General features: G+C 33.7%; 1 protein-coding gene and 1 pseudogene across 7 annotated transcripts in view; one reads left to right on the top strand and one right to left on the bottom strand.

Moving 5' to 3' along the window:
• The window catches only part of LOC145242090 (endothelin-converting enzyme homolog), a 955595-nt gene that overhangs the window by 599684 nt on the left and 336143 nt on the right, over positions 1 to 19768 (top strand). The window lies entirely within an intron of this gene.
• Positions 9805 to 9921, bottom strand: LOC145243118 (5S ribosomal RNA; annotated as a pseudogene).

Genomic DNA, 19768 nt, shown 5'->3' with positions numbered 1-19768 from the left:
AACGAAAAGAGAAAAAAATGTTGCGCAAATATACAAAATACTTTCATAGGCATGGACCCTAAATAGTAGTCCCTTACGTCCAAGTAGTGATGGGCCTTGTTAGGGGAGAACGTTAGTAGAAAAAATTATATATATATATATATATATATATATATATATATATATATATATCTTGATTTTCTTGGGGGTACAAAACTTTATTAAGGCAATCATGAAGGGAAGACGTATTCCTTCGGTATTCATTTTATATTAAAAAAAAGACCAAGGAAAAAGGAAAATGGATAGCGACTAAAAAATAAAAGTAGGGAAATAGAAAAAAATATCAAAACGAGTCAATTGACATGTTTCGCCCTCACTCATCAAAATGTATATAGGCGACAAAAAAAAATCCGCACTTGTAATTTTTTCAAAAACTGCAAATTTAAGCTAAATTTAATGTAACTGTTTATACCTCATTTGATTGGCCTTTTATTTTTCTATAATTTTACCTGTTCATATTTTACTTTTTGAATCGCCTGAGTCATCCCAAGCCGGAGAATTGCAATGAGGCTGACCAGGCTTCAAATCCCACTTTCCTATTCTTGTGTCACATCCTCCACATAGCAGAGAGATAAATAAAATGCCTGTTCGTGTAGGTATTATCGGTGTTTAACAAAACATACATAACAAATTAATCATATATATTATATAACAGTGGATGTAAGCATGTGTGTCTCTGTGTAAATATTTAACCGATAAACTCTTAAACTATTGCTCACGTAACACTAAAAAATAACAGAAAATAGTAATCATACACCAAAGATTGTTTATAACGAGATAAATCTTTTTTTGGATGGATGAATAACGCGTACAGAAATATGTCGGCAAGTTGGAACGCGACTTGAACGCTTAATGTATGGATTTCAATTCTAGCTAATGGCACACAAGTTATTTTTTTTACTTTTAAAACCATATTAGGTACAATATAATGTTCAATAGAAGATCTGTATGAATTAAAATATATTTAAGCGTATTTCACGACTGGGCAAAGTCAGGCGCCCGTTAATATTAAATAAGAATTGAAACAAACTATACTTTTGGGGGCAAAAAATAAATGAATGTTTGTTCCCAGAGAAAAATAAACCGGTATATATATATATATATATATATATATATATATATATATATATATATATATATATATATATATATATATATAGGTTGGAATGATAAAAGTGTCGCCCTAAAGAAAACAACACTACAGCTTCATTTTTAAACCTTTATTGAAAATATCAATCCAGGTAACTTAATTATGTACTAGAGCTGACATCTATTCTCCAATCTCCATCACCGCCTCGGTACGGATCCGAAACTGGGAGCATGCCTTTTCCACAATCGCTGACGGGATCTCGGTGAATACTCGACGGATAGCGGCGATCATGGTGGCTTTGGTGTTGTAGGAGGTCATGTTAGTGATGTTCTCAACGTATGACTAAAGTCCAGCGATTTCAAGTCGGAGGGGGGGGGGTCTGTGAGAAAAGGTTACGAAGTCGTAGTTCTCCTTCTGAAGCTAAGCCTGAGTGTCTTTGGACTTGTGGGCCGTCGCCGAGTCTTGCTGCCACACCCGGGATCTTCCAGCAGCCGATTGCGCGAGAGGATCACCACACTCTTCAGCACATCCAGGTACTTCGAAGGTCTGAGGTGGCATGATGTGGCCCTCACTTGAAACCACATCAGAGACCATAACTATGGCTTAAAACTTTGTTTTCATCAGCCTGAGCACATCCCAGTTATTCGTGGCAATCCAACGATGCACTTTGAGGGTGCTGATGTCATAACTTGGATCGGTAAAGAGCATGAGTTGTACAGCGTCGCATTTCCGATCTCGTTCGTTTAACATTGTGTAACTTTCAGGCATTATAGGAGGTTTCTATCTTCTTGGGATTTGTGGGCAACTGGCCAATTAGTAAACAGTCTGCAGCAAAAACAGGAAACCGGTTTTCAGCAAACGGAAATGGAATCATGTCGTCTTTTTTAGAGCGACAGTTGTATTGTTTCATCTTCTATTTAGATATATATTTTCAAATGTGATAGATTATATAATTATTTCCATAGCCAAACAACGTCGCAGAGCAAATCTCTCTCTCTCTCTCTCTCTCTCTCTCTCTCTCTCTCTCTCTCTCTCTCTCTCTCTGTGTCTATATATATATATATATATATATATATATATATATATATATTAATATCCTGAAGATGTCCTCTGCAATAGGGACGAAGCGTTGATCATTTCATAAATTCATTCGGTTTTTCTTTTTTCAAAACAACATAACGTCAACCATCGCTGGTATTTTTATTTTATTTTTATACACACACACACCTGCACACGCGCGCGCACACACACACACACACACACACACACACACACACACATATATATATATATATATATATATATATATATATATATATATATATATATATATGATAGAGAGAGAGAGGTCTGCTAAATTAGATGCCCACAGACTGTAACACTGTGATACTGTAGTCGACCCCGCAAGTGCTAGGAGAGAAAAAGTTAAAGGACAGGTGACAAAAAAAGCAAGTAGGTTTAGGAAGATAAACAAAAGAAACTTGATGTGATTATCGGCTATGGTGTGATAAATGACGGGACCGAATAATGAATAGCGATACATTTAGTTTTATGATATTGGGGAGTAACTATGAGTAAGTGACAATAGAATGATTGACTGATGGTAAAGTTTACTTCTACAGCAGTGTCTAGATGGGAGTATTTTACGACAATAGCTAGTTAGACCTTTTACGATAATACATTTAACGAGAGTCCTGTTGGCAACGCTCCGGTTGACGGCAGTCATAGTTGAGTTGGACGATTACGGTAGTTCAAGGCTGGAGACAGATCGTGGCTTTGGCCGACTTGGAAAAGCTTTGGAGATCGAAATGAACTGACTGCGACGGACGAACCCAGCCTCAACAGGACGTAAATGTGAACTTTAGCATATAGAAACACACACTCAGAGCCCAATCGAAATATATGTGTAGCATCAGCGCCTGTTTTTCTTGTGTTTTGTTTTGTTTTATTTGCATTCTCGACAGCCGCTTGTGCTATAGTCTTATGGTACGGTTAAAAGAAGACAAGCCGATGGAGAACAAAGCCACGACAAGTTGTCGAGCGATGTAGAATCTGGTGTCATAACAACATATTACTTTTCTATTCATACTTTTTGCATTTTATAAGATTCAGTTTGGAAGTTGGAGCCCATAGATGCGGCACGTGGTACAATGGGGAAAGCAATAGCTGGTTACTTTTAATGCATCTAGAACCTAGCTTCTATCTTTACATCATCACCGCTCTGATTCTCATCTAGCATCAATTGAAATGTTAGATATCGCTTTTGGGAGGCTCGGTGTTTTGACAAGCTCCTGGGCTTGGCCTTTATTCCCGATCTGAAATAGAACACATACATCAAATCCGTTGCCAAGGTCGCTGAAAAAATGGTGAGATCCTTCGATTGATCCAGTAGATATCTCATTCCTGGTGCAATTCCATACCTATATAAAAGCCAGGTACGTCCAATGATGGAGTACTTTTGCCACATTTGGGTAGGAGCTGCTAGAAGCAACTTATCCTGCCTTGACAAAGTCCAAAATAGACTTCGTAGCTTAGTGGGGGATGCTCTTTTCTCTTCCCTGCAACCTCTTTCCCACAGAAGAGACGTTGTGAGCCTGTCTCTGCTTTATCGTTAATTTCATGGCAAGTACTCGTCCGAGCTCCAATCTATAGTCCCCCCCTGTTATTTATTGTATCGAGTCGATGCCTCCGTTCGGTCTCGAAAGACAGAGGATGCCCCCAGTAGGGACAGCCGCGCGTGTAATTGTGAGGCAAGGGTTGCGCAATCCCTAGCCACACATCTCCTGAATCGGCACTGTTTGAGTCCAGTGGCAAGGAGAAATCCAGGATGACTAGAAACAATGCCGAGGTAAGCGGAGAGCACATAAAGCACCTGGAAGTCCCAAATGGTCACCCATCTGATACTGACCAGGCTTATTGTTGCTTAACTTCGGTGATCTGACGGGGACTGGTGTGCCAAACGTGATTATACCGTATTGCATAGGTTAGCAAAAATATGTCTAATAAGTGAACAGATACTACACTATTCCTTGAACTCAGCATAGAAATATAACACATTAGTCCGAAATAGTATAGTAAAATGACTTGAGATAGTACAGTAGTAATTAATAGTAGTAACCGTATACTTTGGGCTTCAGACAGGTATCAAATCTCCATTATTAATAGATCTGTGTAATTAGTGACTGGGGCCCAGTCGAACAGCTGCCATGAAAATAACGATAGAGGAGAGAGATACTAACCTCTCTTCTGTGAGAAGGAAGCTGAAGAGTGGAGAATCGGACGTATCCCATTAGATTTCGAAGTCGGCTTTGTACTCCGTCAAGACAAGGAAAAAGGTACTCTGAACGACACCTTCCCTAGACGTGACAACTACTCCATCTGAGAATGTATCTGACTCACGTACAGTTCATCATAATATCGTATGAATCTGAAAATTCTATTGTTGGCATTGGTTTATCCGATATTTTTCTAGCCAGAATTCTTTCTAGAAAGATATCGGGTACTTACCTAGAGAGGCACCGAAAAGGTTGGCAACAGTAAAAGTAGTTTTTGCTGAACGAATTGGATTCGAACTTGGAACACTCATGTCGTCAGTCTGTGTCATTAACCACTTCATCACCGCTACCTCCTTTTTGTACAGAAAGAGAATTACGTCAGAAGCGAGATTCATTTTAAAGCAGGAAAATGATCCAACTATTTTAACAGCGAACTTGGATATTAGCAACCTTCACATGGTCCGTCTTGTAAGTTATTGGTTTTAGAAAGAATCGGAGTAACCAATGCCAATTACAGAAGCAAGCCGGTTCAAAAAGTCGTAACATGCTGACTTATATTTTACACGTGAATCTCGATTTATGTACGCGTATTGTGTGTATGCGTATTGTGTGTATGTGTGAGTGTGTGAGCAGCGGCTTTTCTGTTGATATTTTTTATGCATTGAAACAATTTTCCACCTTCCCATCATGCAATGGCTTTTCCTTTCATTTTTTTTTTTAATTTATTTCTCTTTAAAATGCATTTTCCCCAAAACTTGATGTCATGTCAATTGGCATCGCTCTTCTCCATTTTACTTCCTAATAGATATGCAAATTGAACAGAACTGCTAAAAGGAAACCAAGGCAAGATGGAGAAATCAAAATGACTTTTGTTCAAATAAGAAAAAAAAATCCCCTTCTCTTTTATGTACTATAAGTTTCTAAGAATAACCATTCACGAATGTACGTTTATTCAAAAATCGCCAGGAGTGAAATAAAAAGAACTTATCGCACAAGTACTGAATTTACTTATAAGCGTCTATAAATGACAAGACCTCTTAATGTGGTGATTATACATATATATATATATATATATATATATATATATGTGTGTGTGTGTGTGTGTATATATATATATATGTGTGTGTGGTGTGTGTGTATATATATGTGTGTATATATATATGTGTGTGTATATATGTTGTGTGTATATATATATGTGTGTGTATATATATATGTGTATATATATGTGTGTGTATATATATATATATATATATATGTATATATATACACATTATTTATACTATTCCGAATTTTATTGGGTTTATATAATTGATAATTAAGTAACCGTTCCTATATCAATAAATTTTAAGTCAGAATGAGATGACTTAAATTGTAAGCTTCAAAATTACCATATTTTGTAATTGAGCATTCATATATTGTTTTAACAAAATCAAGACAAAAACAACTTGGAAAGAAGAGATGTAGGTAAAATATTTTCTCATAGTTTTCCTTAAAAGGGAAATGGATTCGATATTGTTCATTGCAAAAGTGTTTGTTTTTTTTAAACGTCTGATTATAAGCTGTTCTTGTGAACATTTTCGAACGATATAGGGTTTCAATTTGTCCGAATGGTCTGGAAACAATTAAAACGAACGATGAAATACTCTATTTGTTGTTATCAACCCTTCTTTGATGTCTTGATTTTGTTAAAACAATATATATATATATATATATATATATATATATATATATATATATATATATATATATATATATATACTAGCAGGCTGCCAGGTATTGCCCGGTCATAAAATACCCTTAAATATGATATTTTGATTAATTCAGATTTCGTATTAATTACTTATTGGACCCAATTCATAGTACTGATTTAAAAAAAAAAATTTTTAAATGAGTCCTGCGCCACCACCGAGAATCGAAACTAAAACGTTTAGCTTACGGTTTACTTTTTCCTTTGACGTTAATGCCTGAGCTATGAAGACATGTTTGCTGCAAAGCTAAAAAATAAGACATGAACTAATAGCTATTACGTTACGCATGCATGTTCGTAATGCCGTCATTCGACTTTCGCCTGGCAAATTTTTTTTTTTTTTAATTTTTAAACTTTTGCACCGATTTCCCCGGCTAAAACTCAAATATAAAGGTTCGTATGGGTTCGAATATTCTATATATTAAGTTTCATGTTTGTAGATCAAAATGTGACAGAGGAGTTGGAGAGGCAAATTTTTTAAACAAATATATATATATATATATATATATATATATATATATATATATATATATATATATATATATATACGCATACACAAGTATATATAGAAAAAGGTTTGTGCTTACTATAACCTTCTTACGAAAATATTATGCAGATATATTATTATCATGTAGAATATCTGCATGAATATGATTACACGTAATAGTAAACTAAAGATGATCATTCCATAAGAAAACCGAAAAAAACTAATATGGAATTAATTAAAATGAATGTTTAAAAGAATATTCAAATTAGCTAGATCTTTTGTAGATGGATGCAATTAGACGACCCATATATATATATATATATATATATAATCTTCTTATCACTTTGTTCTAGCTGAAAATGGGGCCTCCTACCGGATGCCAGGTGTTCATCCGCTATCTCATACATTCAAACCGGGAGTCCTTTTGAAGATTTAGATCATCTGTTTAAATGCATTGTTTGTATCTCTCCTGCACTTGGTTCGCCGGGTATATATGCCAGGTTGTTTTCGATATTCCTTTTTTATGGGTTCGGTTATTCCTATAATTACTGGAATGACAGAGATTTTTCTAAGATTCCAGTTTCCTTTTTTGTCGTGCATTAGATATATGTGTGTGTATGTGTATGTGTGTGTGTCACCCACATCCACCTTTCTAACCCACTATGCTATCAATGAAAGCTACTAAGTAAGGTGATTTTCATGCTTATGTATGCATTATCACCTATCTAGTGATCTGTTCTTAGCTTTGAATTATCGCTTCTTGCCCGTGTGCTCTAAGTTTTCACTGGGAGGCAAACTGTTTCGCTGTGTTATGGCGCTTCAATATGGCTAGACTATCAAGTGATTTAATCTGTTTTACACGCACGCCTTCTTAACGACCATGCACCCTCATAGAAACGTTCAACCAGCAAATAAAAAAGAGACTAACATAAAATACATTTAAGCCCACCTAGTAGGACATCAGAAATCAAATTTCAAACTCGTTATATTACACTAATGCATTTCATCACATTTAAAGTATCAAAATATATAAATATATTCTCATGGAAAATATAAAAGCAAAATATATTCTCATGGAAAACATAAAAGTATGTTAATCAGAAGTATTGATATAATTACTTCCTTCAAAAATATACAAAGTGACTATAATCGAAGCTGACTCGAAGCCTCTCATTTCATCAGCTGCTACACCGATGAGGAAGAGCTGCGCCACTCCATTCTCAGAACTACTCCAATTGCCCTTGAATGCTGGTTGTTTAGCAAAGACGCATCAAGTACCATTTATAAGTCTTTTGTATCACTCGGCCGAGAGTTAAACCTCAGTCTTCCGGTCCATTAAGGTTAAGTTTTCTGTCGAATTTATTAGTATTTAACTATGTTTGTTTGTGCAATCTTGTGTCAACATCGCTTGATCAATCGTTACCAAACTTGGTCAAAATACTGATTATGATCTAACCCATAAGAGATTTAATTTAGGTCAAACATCAAGGTCAAAGAAAATGTGAAAGTTACATTTTTGGCGATAAATTCGGTTCCGCACATTCACTACTTGGTCCATATTGTATTCAATGAAGTCTTGCACTTTATATGAGCTTTTAATTCACTTTGAAATGTTCGGTTATGGTCCAATATAATATGCAAAAGTAAGAACCAGATAAGGCGTTGCCAGGCGGATGTGTACAATCTCACGATTAACCTGTTGTATTTGTTTTTGTACTTAATAAAACAACAATGCAACCTTTGTAAGTAGCTGGACATAAGAGAAAGTTATAGGTGTTTTCAATGCGACACCATCTTCTCGTTTCATTCGTTTTTCTTTTACTATAAACAGCACTTATACTAACAGTCCTTTGACAACGTTCTTGTATTTTCACGTGCAACGCAGTTTTACATTTGTGAGAGAAGCTAAAAGAATGAATAACTATGTAAAAATAAAAGCACTGGGAAAATAAAAGAATGAATAACTATGTAAAAAATGAAAGAAAAAAAGGACAAAAAGGAGAAAAGAAAAAGGACGATAGCTAAGTGGTTAACGACACGGTCTGAAAACCTGGGTGGTCAAAGTTCGAATCCAGTTTCGTTCCACTTAGATTCAACCCCCTCCCCACATGACTTAGTATCTCACCTCCTTAAAAGAAGGCAAATTGAATCCGAAATTGAACATAATTATTTTAAAAAAACTAAAAAAATGAAAGCTGAAAGACGAAAAGAAATGAAAATGTTTTAAATATAATTTTATTTCATTTTTAAGCCCAAGACAATATAATCATTCACGTCCTATAATCATTTTCCGTACCCATAATTCTCTTAACTTCCGCGCACATTTATCGCGCTTTTATCTGTTATTCTATTTTCGATTTTTCTCTTTTGTATTTAAGTAGACAAGTGGGCCCTCGCTATTAACACCACACTGGGAAGCATCGTGGATTTTAATAAATAATAAATCCTTCATGGAAGTATGTGCTTACTTAGTATAAATAATGCTTACTTAGTATAAATAACGTTTACTTAGTATAAATAACGTTTACTTAGTATAAATAATGTTTACTTAGTATAAATAATGTTTACTTAGTATAAATAATGTTTTTCTTGCATTTCAGTCTTGTAAATCTGCCTTCTAATAAGAATGGAAATGTTTCCTATGAATCCAGATGTGCGCGTGCATTTAATAAAGCAGGAGAAACAGTTATAAAATGTTTTAGATATTAAATAAATAACGTCATCGCCTGAGGCGCTACTACTGGTCTTATTCGAGCATTTTTTTATCGCATCCAGATCCGATTCGAGCAAAGGTAATCGATAATCGATATTGGTCCTGAGCATCATTGTAGAGCACATTGCATACATATTATTTTGTGTCACATCTGGTTTTAGTAAGGAGGTTTGAAAATTGTGTTTGCATTTAGAAAAAGCGCTGTATATTTTAGATATTATTTTTTTAATTTCGTTAAATAAACGCCTGTCTTACAAATTAATAACCCAACTAGTAGCAAAACGTCTTTCTCTGTGTTGATAGCCGAAACGATTTGAGGAAAGGAGTGCTTCCATAGCCCTTGAGCCCCCTGGAGGGGCATAGGCCATTTACAACTTTTGTAGGTGTTTTTGTAGCGAGGAGTTCTTTTTACAGGATGGGGGTGCTGGCCCCACGCCCAACTTTCCCAGAAGGTACATACAGCGCCTAGCCTTCCCAAATGGTCACTCATCTGGTACTGGCCAGGCTCAACGTTGCTTAACTTCGGTGATCTGGCGAGAACCGGTGTGTCAACGTGATTGTGCCGTACGTTGAAGGAGTGCTTAAGTATGATCACCTTGAAGGTGTGCTTAAGTATGAAAAAAAAGGAAAGAAGGAAGAAAATATAGAGTTGAAAACTGGGGGAAAGTGGAAATAAACAGCAAAGGATAAAAATTGATTTGAATATAATTTTATTTCGGTTTCAAACGCGCCAGACGATAACTTTATTAAATATTTAAATCTTGGTGGTGTTAAAGTCCTCTCGGTATACAGTAGGATATTAATGTGAATATTGTTGTTATATTATTACTGCATACAAATGATAATCATTTAAATCTTACTGACACAAAAGCACCGGAGAGAATGCGTACATGTCATATATTTTGATTTTAGTCCTCGTGGTTGGTTTATTTTGTTACTGTTGCCAAAATAAATATTTGCACAACGAAAGCTGCACAGGCACTATGCGAGCTTAATAACGAATACTTCACTGTGTACAAGCATAGATGTACCTATTTACTATACCTCCCCACGGGACGGAGTTAGACACCAGGGTCGTTTTTTAACGTGGAGAAAAGGTACAAAAATAAAAATTGTCTATGTCGTGAAGGATTTCTCCTCCACAGGAAACAATATGGAGCGATATAAAACAATTGGAAGCAATGTGTGCAGTAAAAAACCAATAGAAAGCAATATGAACAGTATTAAGCGATAGGAAGAAATATGAACAGTATTCAGCAATAGAAAGCAATATGAGCAGTATTAAGCAATAGAAAGCAATATGAGCAGTATTAAGCGATAGAAAGCAATATGAACAGTATTAAGCAATAGAAAGCAATATGAACAGTATTCAGCAATAGAAAGCAATATGAACAGTATTAAGCAATAGAAAGCAATATGAACAGTATTAAGCAATAGAAAGCAATATGAACAGTATTAAGCGATAGAAAGCAATATGAACAGTATTAAGCAATAGAAAGCAACATGAACAGTATTAAGCAATAGAAAGCAATATGAACAGTATTAAGCAATAGAAAGCAATATGAACAGTATTAAGCAATAGAAAGCAATATGAGCAGTATTAAGCAATAGAAAGCAATATGAACAGTATTAAGAAATAGAAAGCAATATGAACAGTATTAAGCGATAGAAAGCAATATGAACAGTATTAAGCGATAGAAAGCAATATGAACAGTATTAAGCGATAGAAAGAAATATGAACAGTATTAAGCAATAGAAAGCAATATGAGCCGTATTAAGAAATAGAAAGCAATATGAGCAGTATTAAGCGATAGAAAGCAATATGAACAGTATTAAGCAATAGAAAGCAATATGAACAGTATTAAGCAATAGAAAGCAATATGAACAGTATTAAACAATAGAAAGCAATATGAACAGTATAAGCAATAGAAAGCAATATGAACAGTATTAAGCAATAGAAAGCAATATGAACAGTATTAAGCAATAGAAAGCAATATGAACAGTATTAAGCAATAGAAAGCAATATGAACAGTATTAAGCAATAGAAAACAATATGAACAGTATTAAGCGATAGAAAGCAATATGAACAGTATTAAGCAATAGAAAGCTATATGAACAGTATTAAGCAATAGAAAGCAATATGAGCAGTATAAATCAATAGAAAGCAATATGAACAGTATTAAGCAATAGAAAGCAATATGAACAGTATTAAGCAGTAGAAAGCAATATGAACAGTATTAAGCAATAGAAAGCAATATGAGCAGTATAAAGCAATTAAAAGCAATATGAACAGTATTAAGCAATAGAAAGCAATATGAACAGTATTAAGCCATGAAAAGCAATTTGAAAAGTATTAAGCAATAGAAAGAATATGAGCAGTATTAAGCAATAGAAAGAAATATGAGCAGTATTAAGCAATAGAAAGCAATATGAACAGTATTAAGCAATAGAAAGCAATATGAACAGTATTAAGCAATAGAAAGCAATATGAACAGTATTAAGCAATAGAAAGCAATATGAACAGTATTAAGCAATAGAAAGCAATATGAACAGTATTAAGCAATAGAAAGCAATATGAACAGTATTAAGCAATAGAAAGCAATATGAACAGTATTAAGCCATAGAAAGCAATATGAGCAGTATTAAGCAATAGAAAGCAATATGAACAGTATTAAGCAATAGAAAGCAATATGAACAGTATTAAGCAATAGAAAGCAATATGAACAGTATTAAGCGATAGAAAGAAATATGAACAGTATTAAGCAATAGAAAGCAATATGAGCAGTATTAAGCAATAGAAAGCAATATGAACAGTATTAAGCAATAGAAAGCAATATGAACAGTATTAAGCAATAGAAAGCAATATGAACAGTATTAAGCAATAGAAAGCAATATGAACAGTATTAAGCAATAGAAAGCAATATGAACAGTATTAAGCAATAGAAAGAATATGAGCAATATTAAGCTATAGAAAGCAATATGAACAGTATTAAGCAATAGATAGCAATATGAACAGTATTAAGCAATAGAAAGCAATATGAACAGTATTAAGCGATAGAAAGAAATATGAACAGTATTAAGCAATAGAAAGCAATATGAACAGTATTAAGCAATAGAAAGCACAATGAACAGTATTAAGCAATAGAAAGCAATATGAACAGTATTAAGCAATAGAAACCAATATGAACAGTATTAAGCGATAGAAAGCAATATGAACAGTATTAAGCAATAGAAAGCAATATGAACAGTATTCAGCAATAGAAAGCTATATGAACAGTATTAAGCAATTGAAAGCAATATGAGCAGTATTAAGCAATTGAAAGAAATATGAACAGTATTAAGCAATAGAAAGCAATATGAACAGTATTAAGCAATAGAAAGCAATATGAGCAGTATTAAGCAATAGAAAGCAATATGAACAGTATTAAGCAATAGAAAGCAATATGAACAGTATTCAGCGATAGACAGAAATATGAACAGTATTAAGCAATAGAAAGCAATATGAGCAGTATTAAGCAATAGAAAGCAATATGAACAGTATTAAGCAATAGAAAGCAATATGAACAGTATTAAGCAATAGAAAGCAATATGAGCAGTATTAAGCGATAGAAAGCAATATGGACAGTATTAAGCAATAGAAAGCAATATGAACAGTATTAAGCAATAGAAAGCAATATGAGCAGTATTAAGCGATAGAAAGCAATATGAACAGTATTAAGCAATAGAAAGCAATATGAGCAATATTAAGCGATAGAAAGCAATATGAGCAGTATTAAGCAATAGAAAGCAATATGAGCAGTATTAAGCGATAGAAAGCAATATGAACAGTATTAAGCGATAGAAAGCAATATGAACAGTATTAAGCGATAGAAAGCAATATGAACAGTATTAAGCAATAGAAAGCAATATGAACAGTATTAAGCAATAAAAAGCAATATGAACAGTATTAAGCAATAGAAAGCAATATGAACAGTATTAAGCGATAGAAAGAAATGTGAACAGTATTAAGCAATAGAAAGCAATATTAACAGTATTAAGCGATAGAAGCAATATGAACAGTATTAAGCAATAGAAAGCAATATGAGCAGTATTAAGCGATAGAAAGCAATATGAACAGTATTAAGCGATAGAAAGCAATATGAGCAGTATTAAGCGATAGAAAGCAATATGAACAGTATTAAGCAATAGAAAGCAATATGAACAGTATTAAGCAATAGAAAGCAATATGAACAGTATTAAGCAATAGAAAGCAATATGAACAGTATTAAGCAATAGAAAGCAATATGAACAGTATTAAGCGATAGAAAGAAATATGAACAGTATTAAGCAATAGAAAGCAATATGAACAGTATTAAGCAATAGAAAGCAATATGAGCAGTATTTAGCGATAGAAAGCAATATGAACAGTATTAAGCGATAGAAAGCAATATGAACAGTATTAAGCAATAGAAAGCAATATGATCTGTATTAAGCAATAGAAAGCAATATGAACAGTATTAAGCGATAGAAAGCAATAGTAACAGTAGTAAGCAATCGAAAGCAATATGAACAGTATGAAGCAATAGAAAGCAATATGAACAGTATTAAGCGATAGAAAGCAATATGAACAGTATTAAGCGATAGAAAGCAATATGAACAGTATTAAGCAATAGAAAGCAATATGAGCAGTATTAAGCGATAGAAAGCAATATAAACAGTATTAAGCAATAGAAAGCAATATGAACAGTATTAAGCGATAGAAAGCAATATGAACAGTATTAAGCGATAGAAAGCAATATGAACAGTATTAAGCAATAGAAAGCAATATGCACAGTATTAAGCAATAGAAAGCAATATGAGCAGTATTAAGCAATAGAAAGCAATATGAGCAGTATTAAGCAATAGAAAGCAATATGAACAGTAGTAAGCGATAGAAAGAAATATGAACAGTATTAAGCGATTGAAAGCAATATGAGCAGTATTAAGCGATAGAAAGAAATATGAACAGTATTAGCAATAGAAAGCAATATGAACAGTATTAAGCAATAGAAAGAAATATGAACAGTATTAAGCAATAGAAAGCAATATGAACAGTATTAAGCAATAGAAAGCAATATGAACAGTATTAAGCAATAGAAAGCAATATGAATAGTATTAAGCAATAGAAAGCAATATGAGCAGTATTAAGCAATAGAAAGCAATATGAGCAGTATTAAGCAATAGAAAGCAATATAAACAGTATTAAGCAATAGAAAGCAATATGAACATTAGTAAGCAATAGAAAGCAATATGAACATTATTAAGCAATAGAAAGCAATATGAGCAGTATTAAGCAATAGATAGCAATATGAGCAGTATTAAGCAATAGAAAGCAATATGAACAGTAGTAAGCGATAGAAAGAAATATGAACAGTATTAAGCGATAGAAAGCAATATGAGCAGTATTAAGCAATAGAAAGAAATATGAACAGTATTAAGCAATAGAAAGCAATATGAACAGTATTAAGCAATAGAAAGCAATATGAACATTATTAAGCAATAGAAAGCAATATGAACAGTATTAAGCAATAGAAAGCAATATGAGCAGTATTAAGCAATAGAAAGCAATATGAACAGTATTAAGCAATAGAAAGCAATATGAACAGTATTAAGCAATAGAAAGCAATATGAACAGTATTAAGCAATAGAAAGCAATATGAACAGTATTAAGCGATAGAAAGCAATATGAACAGTATTAAGCAATAGAAAGCAATATGAACAGTATTAAGCAATAGAAAGCAATATGAACAGTATTAAGCGATAGAAAGCAATATGAACAGTATTAAGCAATAGAAAGCAATATGAGCAGTATTAAGCAATAGAAAGCAATATTAACAGCATTAAGCAATAGAAAGCAATATGAGCAGTATTAAGCAATAGAAAGTAATATGAACAGTATTAAGCAATAGAAAGAAATACGAACAGTATTAAGCGATAGAAAGAAATACGAACAGAATTAAGCGATAGAAAGAAATATGAACAGTATTAAGCAATAGAAAGAAATACGAACAGTATTAAGCGATAGAAAGAAATATGAGCAGTATTAAGCGATAGAAAGCAATATGAACAGTATTAAGCAATAGAAAGCAATATGAGCAGTATTAAGCGATAGAAAGAAATATGAGCAGTATTAAGCAATAGAAAGCAATATGAACAGTATTAAGCGATAGAAAGAAATATGAACAGTATTAAGCAATAGAAAGCAATATGAACAGTATTAAGCAATAGAAAGCAATATGAACAGTATTAAGCAATAGAAAGCAATATGAACAGTATTATGCAATAGAAAGAAATATGAACAGTATTAAGCAATAGAAAGCAATATGAACAGTATTAAGCATAGAAAGCAATATGAACAGTATTAAGCGATAGAAAGCAATATGAACAGTATTAAGCAATAGAAAGCAATATGAGCAGTATTAAGCAATAGAAAGAAATATGAACAGTATTAAGCAATAGAAAGCAATATGAACAGTATAAAGCAATAGAAAGCAATATGAACAGTATTAAGCGATAGAAAGCAATATGAACAGTATTAAGCGATAGAAAGCAATATGAACAGTATTAAGCAATAGAAAGAAATATGAACAGTATTAAGCAATAGAAAGCAATATGAACAGTATTCAGCAATAGAAAGCAATATGAACAGTATTAAGCAATAGAAAGCAATATGAACAGTATTAAGCAATAGAAAGCAATATGAACAGTATTAAGCAATAGAAAGCAATATGAACAGTATTAAGCAATAAAAAGCAATATGAACAGTATTAAGCGATAGAAAGCAATATGAACAGTATTAAGCGATAGAAAGCAATCAATAAGAAATTATAGAATAAGAATTAAATATAATACACACTTCACTATTTTTTTGCTGTTACAAATAAGTAATTTTATCATGGCGAAAATATGGTCGAGAATAAAGGTTAACGAGATATAATGCTTGTTTGTTAAAAGATGATGAATGCTATGAGAGCGTTGAAAATGACTGTTGCAATGAATTAGGTTTGGTTGGTTTTGAAAATTGAGTGGATTTTTAAACATATAATAGTTTTTTTGTTGAGTTGTTCGGAAAATAATGATTGACTTTAGAAACAAACATTTATTTATTGAGTCCTTAAACATTGCTATCAATCTATGATATAGATTTTATTCAACAACTGCTTCTAAACATTTATTGTAAAGAATGCGTCGACATCCTCTACTTTCTTCATCTTTAAGGGTTTTTTTTTTTTTGTTTGTTTTTGTAACCACAGCGGAATTTCTGAAAATGTGTGAATTCTACTCGCCATCTTCAAATCATACTGACGCCGATTTCGGAAAATATTATGATGGCATTTGAACTCGTACAAGAAAAGTACAAGCAGTTATTTATTTATTTTTTTTTTTTTTTCATATTCATAATAAGCGTCTTATGTGGTTTTGGTTTTCTGGAATAATTAATTAGAAAATTTGTTCAGGTATACACATTGATTATTAAACATGTAACCTGAGTGAATAATAAATGCCTACTAGACACTATCCTCGAGTGTCTAAGGTTTATTTAATACAAGTGTTTGTCAGGACAACCTGGCTTCAAGATAATTCTTCCTTACGAGTGATTCCTGACTAAACATTCAAAATAACATAATATTCGCAGCCAAATAAGATCCCCTCGGTATGGCTAACACACACCTATAACACGATCAGCCGGTCATTAGTGTGTGACCGATACACGTGTTACACTAAATGCCTTAGAAACGGTCCCATGATGATGTGACGATGGGCCAGTCATTAGGGTCTGAATATCAAAAGGAAAGGCATACCTGAGATGTTGGATGTGGATGTTTCGCTCTTTCGTTCTCTCAAAATGACGTCTTGACTCTGGTAGCGTTCTGGTTGGAACCGTCTTCGTCTTCAGGCCCGCTTCGTTCTTTAATGCAGACATTTAAGGCAGACACAAAAACACACAACACAGGTTGCAATATATATATATATATATATATGTGTGTGTGTGTGTGTGTGTGTGTGTGTGTGTGTGTGTGTGTGTGTGTGTGTGTGTGAGAGAGAAATATAATTAAATATTTATTTTTTTACAAGAAAATATTACAATATTTTTACAAAAACAATTTATAAATGATAATTAACTTTTACAATTAAAACTAGCTAACCTTAACTAGTGCTGAGAGAGAGGGGATGCCACCCTCTCGTTTACAGAAAGGGAAAATAACACGCGCTCATCCCATGCTGTCCGGACGAAAAAGAGACCGAGAAAAGAAAAGGAATTGTGGGATTGCATTCTAGTTGCTTATTTCTTTGTATCCCTCCGCCTACGGCCAAATCACCATGCTGGGGGGGCGTTAATAACCACCACAACCGGGACACTAAGATATAGTGCCACACACCGGTATATATGAGAAACGCTGCGCCTTCACCAAATGATATTGCCTATAGTAACTTCACCAGACTAGACGAATTCTTGTTTTTGGAACTTGGTACAATTAAGAGAGCACAAGAAAAATATATTATAACATATTTCGATGGTCACTTGGGGAGAGGAAAATTATCTTCTCAACTTCTTTAATGACTCAACATTTGAAAGGTAAATAAAAACTTGATTGGAATACTCGAAGATTCATGTATCTCATATGGAGATTAAGTGTTAAACCCAGGAAAGACCCCCTTGATTTCTGCGAATATCGATGGAAGTAAAGAAATTATTCGCAGCCGCCACTCGTCTAACTGCAACAACTGCTTTTATTATCTACCTCTTCCTACAACTGAAAGTAAATTTTATTATCAAAGTTTCTTCAGTAGGACTGCCCGTCTGTGGAACACAATACTACAAGTCTGCTTTCCAGCTGATTATAACATGGCCACTTTAAAGTCTGACATGAGCAAGTTCCTGTTGAGTCGTCCTCGTAAATAAACAAACACTGCACAAGTTCCACCATCACCGATAACCACGGTGTTACCTTATTAACCACTTGACATTCATTAAGTCTTATCCTCGAGTATCATTTAAGCCTTATTAAGCGATGACCTCTAACAAAGTAAAAAAGTCAAAAAACGGAAAGATAGAAGGAAAATAGAAAACAGAAAAGAAACAAGAAATGAAAGAAAGAGTAAAGAAAAAAAGAAATACGTGAGCAACAACAAAAAGAAAACCGGGATAATATTTTATGCACACAATCACCTATAATCATCCACCGATTATGCAGTCACTTCCGTTAACCACAATTCTCTCCACTTCCGCTCACAGTCGTTAAACATTCGTCTCGTTTTTTTGTTTTTTTGTTTTTATTTTTTTGTTTTTTTTTTTGGTTTTACCTATGATTTTTTTTTTAATTTAATTCTTCTTCTTGATATTTAAGTAGTCAAGCGAGTTCTCGCTCTTTAAAGAGAGGGAAAGCACCGCGAACTTTAATAGATTAAGAATCCCCTTGAGGCGACGCATACTTAATACAAAGTGCTTTCCCGGTGCGTTTTATTATTATAGCCGCTACATAGAAAATGAACTATTTTCTCTGAATCCATTTGTGTGCATGCATCTAATTGAAGCAACAGAAAACACTAATGAAACATTTCAGAGAATTAATTGGTGTTATACGTTAAGCGACGCATGCAACGATTCTACATTACAACTGATGATTTAAAGAGAGAATTGGCGTTAATGGACGACACTCTTATTGAGCGAATCTTCGGGCGATAATCAAAATGTAGCACCTGTTCTCTCTTTAAGTAAATTATAGTATCTGTTAAGTTGATTAACGTGTAACGTTGTCGTTAATATGTTAACACGTAGGACCCGCACGTTGTATATAGACAGTCGCAAGGAAACAAATACAAGGAAGGAAATTCCACTCACTTTTTTCAGTTGCAACTACAGACATTTATTTACAGGTTCTTTCCAAAATAACGTCTTGTCTCTTGTCCAAAAATCTTCTACGATTTGCTTAACAAGAATATGCCGTGTCGAACACATGGTAGCCTGTCTTTGTCCGGTCATGATTAGGACTCGCCTTTCCCTGTCGCTCTCAGGTCACGTGTCTAGCACGTATATTTCTGTTCTTCTAGGACCACTTTTTTATAATCTTTTTCTTTCATTCTTCCTGGCTGTGACGTCACCTGGCACACAGTTCAGTACAAACAAACGTGCAGTTGTTAATTAATTTAGTAATGCATATGCAGCTGCACTCGTTTTATATTGGTGCAACTTCTTCCATAGTGTTGCCAGTGATGACTTCATTGGTTGAATTTCCTAGCACGTTTTTATCACACTCGATGGCCGTTCGGGATGGTTTTGTTTCTGCATCTTTGTAGAGTGTGTTGGTAGTCATTTAAGGATGATGTTGAGATTTGTTTTTAACAAACACTTGAAGTCAACAGTAACCATGCATTTTTGCCTAGGAGAAAAGTAGTA

The sequence above is a fragment of the Euprymna scolopes genome, chromosome 21, assembly GCF_053919585.1.
Source record: "Euprymna scolopes isolate OS-2025 chromosome 21, ASM5391958v1, whole genome shotgun sequence".
NCBI classification, from domain to species: Eukaryota; Metazoa; Mollusca; class Cephalopoda; order Sepiida; family Sepiolidae; genus Euprymna; species Euprymna scolopes.
Note: the sequence above shows the minus strand (reverse complement) of the source record. Positions and strands in the feature narration are given on the sequence as shown.